Source organism: Durio zibethinus, chromosome 14 (genome assembly GCF_047325235.1).
Source record: "Durio zibethinus cultivar Kanyao isolate XHJ-2024 chromosome 14, ASM4732523v1, whole genome shotgun sequence".
NCBI classification, from domain to species: Eukaryota; Viridiplantae; Streptophyta; class Magnoliopsida; order Malvales; family Malvaceae; genus Durio; species Durio zibethinus.
This window is the reverse complement of record NC_143175.1, coordinates 1,935,871-1,944,094: the sequence shown is the minus strand read 5'-3', so window position 1 is coordinate 1,944,094 and position 8,224 is coordinate 1,935,871. Positions and strand designations below refer to the sequence as shown.

The 8,224-nt window shown below is 28.3% G+C and overlaps 1 pseudogene; it reads left to right on the top strand.

Annotated features, from left to right (window-relative positions):
• Positions 1-1,109: 1,109 nt before the first annotated feature.
• On the top strand, positions 1,110-7,537 carry LOC111294626 (uncharacterized; annotated as a pseudogene).
• The last annotated feature ends 687 nt before the right edge of the window (positions 7,538-8,224 follow it).

Below are 8,224 nucleotides of genomic sequence, written 5' to 3'. Positions count from 1 at the left end.
CTTCCTTTATTCTCTCCTTTTCCTTTTTCTTTTAAAAAAAATTGATAAAATATCCAATATTGAAAACTGAGTTGTTGAACACAAATTCTTTTCTTCTATGCTGTATTTTGTAAGAGAAAAAGATGAAAAAAAATGGAAAAAAAAATTTTCCTTCTATTCTGTACGTGAAAAATAAAAAGATAAAAAAAAAATGAATGAATTTACATTTTTTTCTTAAAATCTATTTTTTTTTTCAAATGTAAAAAGAAAGAACTAAATTTAAATTATTAATTTTATTTATAACTTTACTCTTAGCCTATTTTATTCTCTTTATTTTCAATCCTTTATACCAAACACAATGAAAAAATAATTTTTCTTCCTCTTTTCTTTCTTTTTCCTCACATTTTTTTTTTTTATATTTTCCCTTGTTCCTACCAAACATACTATTGTCCTCTTTCATGATCTCTAGATGACACTCCAGTTTATTAATCTAACGTTATCAAGTTTATAGTGTTTATATCTATACTATTTTTATCCTTGACTGAATTGGCGTCACAAGTGACAGCAATTAAATTAAAAATATTTAATATTTTAAGGTATTTAAGTTTAAAAATTGATTTAAATATTTTAAAACTAATCGATATTATTGCTATTTCTTTCTGAATGTTAAATAACTGTGTATACACTTCTTTTTTCTTCTCCGATGTTCAGATATATAATTGCATTTTTTATTTTCTTCTTTATAAATTTTATCTTAATAATAAATTATCATTTACCCTTATTCTAGGCGTGCATAGAAGTAGTATATAGCCTATGTGCTTCCATCACTAAAGAAATCGTTGTACTATATATGTAATATAACTTACATTTGTCTTTTTTGGCAATTGGAAAGGTCAATGAAAGATACAGTAGCAAAGATAAGGCATTCATGAATATCCAAAAATTGAAAAACACTCAAGAAATTGTTGTTCTATATGTGTAATATAACTTACATTTTTTTGGCAATTGGACAAAGTCAATGAAAAGAGGTTAAAAACAGTAAATTTTCTTTTTTCAAGAACTCTTCAACTTGCAATTAATGCCCTCACTCTTTCATTGTTCTACCTTTTTTTGTGTCCTATAAACATAACATGGAGTTCAAACATTTTCTTCACAACCACAACTTGACCTTTATAGAGGTGGGTAAGGAGAACAATACTATGAGTTGCTTTGGGTGCCGGGATATCATTTGTGGTCCAGCATATGTTTGTGAAAAATGTAACATGTTTGATATGCACAAATCATGTGCTGAATTGCCCCCTCAAATGCAAAGAGATGCTTTTCACCCCCACCCGCTAAGATTCACTCTGGGCAACGTGATTGTGTGTGACCGATGTGAAATATTGCGGGCATTTTCATTCAGTTACAGTTGCATGAATTGTACATTCAACCTTGATTTCAGATGCGCTGTCACTATTTCAAATGATTGTGAGCTAGCTAATCATGAGGCCTTACAGGAAGGGAGACGAATTAAAACCACAATTCATCATTTCAGCCACAATCATCAACTGACCCGCTGCAAGTTTTCTTTGTTGAAGACGGTGTTGGGTAAAGAAATTTTTAAGTATCTATGGAAGCTAGAAAAGCCCAAGTGCATGGCATGCAAACAGAAACTCCATGATATTCTAATCTATACATGCATTCCTTGTCGATTTGTCATTCATGAATCATGTGTAAATGACATGCCAAGACAAAGTACTTCAAAGTTCATTTCACCCACAACATATTCTTCTCCCTCGACTGATCCATAAGGGTTCTTCTCACAGATGCAGTGCTTGTAAGGAAGAAGTCAAGGGTATCAGCTTCTACTGTAATCAATGTGATGTTAACATGCACGTTTCATGTACTAAGTACCGAACTCGGGCTATAAAGCACAATTGCCATCCTCACCATCTTCTACATTTGGGGAAGGGCATTATCAGTAATATATCTTGTGATGCTTGTTATAAAGATTGCGATGATTCTTTCTTCGGCTGCATAAAGTGTGATTTCTATATAGATGTTGAGTGTATTCAACTACCTCTAATTGTTAAACACAAACGTCACTTGCATCCACTTGTGCTTAAAAATCTTTTTGTTGAAGATGATTCGGGAGATTATTACTGTGATATGTGCGAGACAGAAAGGAATGCAGAACATCATGTTTATTTTTGCAAAGAATGCACTTATATTGCACCTATTGATTGTGTCCTTCCTGAGGTAAGACACGAGCAAATAAATTATAGTCCTTTAATTAATTGTATGAGCAAATTAATGTTGAGTGTATTATAACAATTTTTTTTCCTCGTTGAATTTGGATGAAACCATGAAAATTAAACTTTGTGCTTACTCTATTATTAGGTTGAACCTACAGAAGAAATGTTTTCGAATCAACGAACAGGAAGGAATTTTGACAAAGCAGAGATTGCTAACAAAAGGATGGAATTGGAAGGGATATTGGTGCACGATGAAAAGGTTAGTCTCAATTTACGGAATAGTTAACTCCCATAATCAAATTTCATTGATACTTAACTTAAGATCAAATGTAAGGGTTTACCAAAAAAACCAAAATTTATTTCATCTTCTAATAGAAACATTAAACACTAACCAATCAACAAATTCAAAAAAAAGTTACCATATGTCATAACTTAAAAGTTCGACAACTTGATTGTTAGATATAAATTTAAAAGTTATCACTATTTTTTTTATTTAACTGTGATTTGTCACCAAACAACTCTATTTTTTTAAAGATGTCTTAAGTTAACTAAAAGTACTTAAAAGAATATGATTGATCTATTTATTAAAATTAAGTTTGAGAATTCGATTACATATAATAAATGTTTTAACAACCCTACAACATCCATCATAAAATAGTATTAATTAATTTTAAATTATTCTAAAAATTATCTTGATTAAAATGATTTTTTATTTTTAATTTATTATTAAAATATTACAAAGAATTTTTAGGTTTTTCTCCTTCTATTTGAAATTTTTTTAAAAAAACTTCTTTTCAATTCAAAAATATTAAAAAATCTCAATTATTTTTTTAAAAAAGTTTCATCCTTAGATTTATTTTAATGTTTTTTGGAAAAAAGGTTTGTTGTTTAATTCTTCAATTTCCATTATTCTAATTTTCTAATTTTATTCTTTTTCTTAAAAATAAATATAAATTATTCTCAAGGAAATTTTTATCTAAAATTTTCATTTATTTGTCTATTTTTTTAAAATCTCTCACTTATAAATTTCTTAGAAAATCAACCAATCTTGTATTTTAAGAATTCTATAATTTGTGAAATTTTTGTGTATTTTAAAATTTTATTTTTTTTATTTTTATTTGAAAATAAATATCAAAATTTTTTAAAATTTTTATTATAAACTTTTTGTCAATCGAGTTAAATTTAAAAAAAAAAAATCTCACATGAAAAATTCTTAAAAATTAACCAATAATGATTTTTTAGAATTCCATCATCAAAATAATTTTCATTTATTCTTAAAATTTTTTATAAATAACATTATGAGAATAGAATTTACTTAATTTATCATATAAATACTTTTTATCTACTTATCAAATAATTAAAACACATTCCTAATTCAAAAATATAAACATTTAAAACAAATAGATAAGTAAAAGAAAAAATTGAAATAAATAAGATAACAAGAAATTAATAAAAGCTTAAAGAAAATAAAATAAAATTAAAAATAAAAATATTTGAAAATATATATACAAGGCAGGTGTTTGCAGGTGGGAGCACGAGCCAGAAACTCGGATTAGGCCCTAGACAAGCCTTCTTTCTTTCTGTCTCAAAATGGTAGCGCTTCAAACTCACTTAAATAGCCAAATATTTTTTATTCTTCCATCTTCTCTCTCTTGTCTTATTTTTTCAACTTCTCTCCATAAATTCAACAGCATCCAAGAAAAATACTAGACTAAAGGCAAAAAAAAATCAAAAAAATAAAAAATCAATTCAAAATTATAATATTCGATTCATTTCTGATCAATTTTTGTTCTTTTATTGTTTGGATTAATTTCTAATATTAAATTAAAAATAAAAAAACTTTGTAAAAATTGAACTGAACAAAATTATTATTTTTATTAGTTTTTATATATTTTTTAAATTTTTATAAAATAAGATAATTATTTTATATTTAAATCTATTTAAATATATTAAAAATCATATTAAAATAATATATAAAAACAAAAATATTTTAAAAACCGATAAACCAAACTAAATCAATAAAATTCAATTTGAATAGGACCAAATTGTATAAAAATTTAGTTTTAATTCAAATCAAATTTTAAAAATTTATAATTTTATATATTATTTAAAAAACGAACTGAATCTGATTTGAACCGTTATCACATCTATAATAGATTACTCAGAATCCAATGAACCTCTTCCATTGCAGCTGCCTTAATCCACTTTCATCCACCGTCCATTGGCACCGAATTGTCGCCAAATTTCACCCCAAAAAAATCTACTTGATTCCTTTTTCCTTCCTATCCAATTAGTTTTTACAATAAAAAAGTCAAGAAAACCTTAGATTTAAAAGCGAAAACTAAAATCTTCTACTACTGATAAAGCCTTTCGTTGCCGACCAAATCCCCTAAGACCAAAATATGCTCTTGCCCTTGACTTAATCTTTTTGATCCAATTTTAAAACCTAAAACCTTTTGAGTTACCTAAACCGAAACTCTAAGAACCTTATGCCAAAGCATGCTTGTGTACTCATTACATGTGTACTCAATACAGGGGTTTTGGTTTTTAATGATATTTTTTTTAACGTTTAGCGATGTTTATAAATACCACAAAAAGATTTGCGACGTTTGCAAAAAACGTCACTCAGAGTGTCGGCTATTCACGCGTCGTGATAAATAATGGCTTTTTAGAAAAAATACCATAATGTTAGCGGTGTTTATATCTGAAACACTGTCATTTTAGCGGCATTTCTATCTTTGAGATGTCGTTAAATTAGTGACGTTTTTATGAGAAAAAAGGTAGTTGCTTTGGTAACGTTTGTAACTGAAAATGCCTTTACTTTATAGGCATTTGAATCTGAAAACACCTTTGTATTAGCGGCGTTTATATCTTTTAGTCATCGTTAATTCAATGACATTTTTATGATAAAAATACCGTTGCTTTAGTGGCATTTTTATGAGAAAAATGCTACTTAACAAGCGACATTTGCTAGTAAGAGTGTCGCTACTTATAGTGACGTTTTATGCTACAAACGTCACTAAATTATTCATTTAGCGACCCACGACGAACGCAAACGCTGTCATTATGTAAAAATGTATTTTTTTCTATATTCTTTTAATAAATTTTATTTTCATTAAAGAGTTTAAATTCAGAAACTGAAATTTATATTAACTTTATTCACGTTTAAATATACATCTAATTAATACAAAGTTTAATAATTAGTATAATAACATTCAAATATTTTATATACATTAACAAAATAAAAAATTAAAATGTATGAAATGAATGACAGCATACATTTTGCTAGTTGCCAATTAATGAAAAAAAATTTTCACCTTGATCACTAACGTGCTTAAGAAGCTACTAAATTTCTAATTCCTATTACTTATGTATTGTGGTTGTGTTTATTGTGGAATTGCGATTGATGATGAAGTTATGTGCTGGCTTTCCCTGTAATTATGGCTAGGATCAGCAACCCGACCCAACCCTCTAGAGTCGATTTTTTTTTTGAAAATCAGGTTTCAGGTCAGGTTCGGATTTTAGGCAAATCCGACCCAACCCGATATTTATATAAAAATTATTTTTTTTAATTATTTATTTAATTTTTTATTTATATATATTTATATAATTATGTATTTAAATATTTATATTTAAAAAATAATATTTTATTAATTTCGGGTCAAAATCGGGTCATGTACGATTTACACAATATCAGGGTCGGGTTGGGGTATTAAAAAATTTTTAAAAAATTGGGACGGGTCGAGTTTAGATTTGATGGATACAAAATCTGGTCGAGTTCGGAGTAAGCAAAAACCCGTCTCGACCTGACCCGTTGCCAACTCTAATTGTGACTTGTTTTTTATTGTGAACTCTTGCTAAAAATACTGTCCCTGAATAACCTAAAAATCGAACATTATCTAGCAACAATGAGTCAAGCTAATAATAACAAAAATTTATCAATATTTTAATTTAATAAAAGATCATTAATAAAGGACAAAATTAATAGGTAATACTATTTATATTTTTTAAATTCGTATTTATGTGTATAATATATTGATTAATTGATTATATTTTATAAAATGTGTAACAGGCTTCCTTTTGTTGGTTATGAAATACAAAAAGATGCTTTTCATCCTCACCCGCCGACACTCAATGATCTAGAGGCTATATTTATATGTAACGGATGTGGAAAACTCTGTTGCGGTTTATCTTACAACTGTAGCCTATGTTTGTTCAGTCTTGATATCAAATGCGCTACTTTAAATGACGATCTTGCTAAACATGAGGCCCTTAAAGGGAAGGAAATTCAAATCTCAGTCTACCATTTCAGCCACAATCATCAGCTAACTCGTTGCAAGATTAATAGATTGCAAACGGAGATTCATCAGTCTTCCATAGCATGTAGACAAGACCTGCATGATCTAGTTTATACTTGTCTTGTTTGTGAATTCTTTATTCATGAATCCTATCTTAAGGACATGCTGATAGAAGTTGAGAGTCCATTTCACCCACAACATCCTCTTCTCCCATTTCCACTCAGGACTGTGATGGATAATCCTACATGCAAGGCTTGTCACGACAGAATTGATTGCATCATGTTCGGTTGTTATGAATGCAATTTGTACATGCACTATTCATGCGCTAAGTACCAAACTCGTATGATAAAGCACAATTGCCATGTTCACCATCTTCTACATTTGGGGAAAAGCATTTTCGTTAAAAGATCTCCTCCATGTGCTGAATGTCGCGCAGATTGTAACAACACCTTTTTTGGCTGCATGAAATGTGAATTCTACATACATCTTGAATGTATTCAGCTACCATATATCATCAAACATATGCGTCATTTACATCCACTCACACTTACAAACTCTGTTGTGGAAGACAATTCTGGAATATACTATTGTGATATATGTGAAACAGAAAGAAATCCAGAGCATGATGTTTATTACTGCAAAGAATGCACCTATATTGCGCATATTAATTGTGTGATTTCAGTGGTACGTGGAGCTATTCGAATACTAGTTATTTAATTAGAAGTAGCAATATCTGCATATATAGAAAACCTTGGAAATGATATATATTACTAAATTTCGTATAATAACAAGCCAATTTTATTTAGTTTGTTGAATTCATTTTCATGGCTCCTATATATATTCATTTATATTATAAATTGTTACATCATTATTTTGAAATTAAAGAAGCATTTTTTGCTGCTATTTACTTTTATTAAGGTTGAACCGCCTGAAGAGATATCTAAATATTTGGTGCCTCGTCCAAGGAAAGAGAAAGAGAAGGCTGACAAATTACGAGAGATTCTCAAGCGGAAGATGAGGTCTTGAAAGAAATGCTAGAGCCTTTCTAAGAAACATTCCATGAAAGGCTTTGAATATTTGTAAGTAAGCTTATTCTATAAGAACCCTGGCTTTGCCATGTAATTTTAATTACTAATTAAATTCTCTTCATTTGACTTAAGCTTTAGTACTCTTTGAAGAAGTTTCTCTTTATTAAAAACCAATTCTAGTCAAATTATTTCAACTTAAGATAAAATTATGAAATGCAATCTTTATATGTAGCATATATATGCAAAGACACAAAAACTGGTTAAGAAGAATAACTAAATCGATGATGATGATGATGATGATGATGATGATGATGATGATGATGATGATGATGATGATGATGATGATGATGAAAGGATTCATAATCAATATATATACAAAATCAATATATATTTATTGAAATGTACAAATTTAAGGTCTGAAAGTAAATAATTTTCTCTTCCATATATATACATAATCAATATATTTATTGAATCACATAATTAATAGATTTCTTTGATGAGTTCTTTTATTCTTCTATATATACATATAAATATATATATATATTATTTGAAAAGAAATATAGCATAAAAGGTGGTTTTATATATAAGTCCATCGAACTAATATTATATACCAAAGAGATTAATAGGCTTTTTGGACGGTATGCTTGGAAATTACAATATATGTTACATTTATATGGCCCTTGGT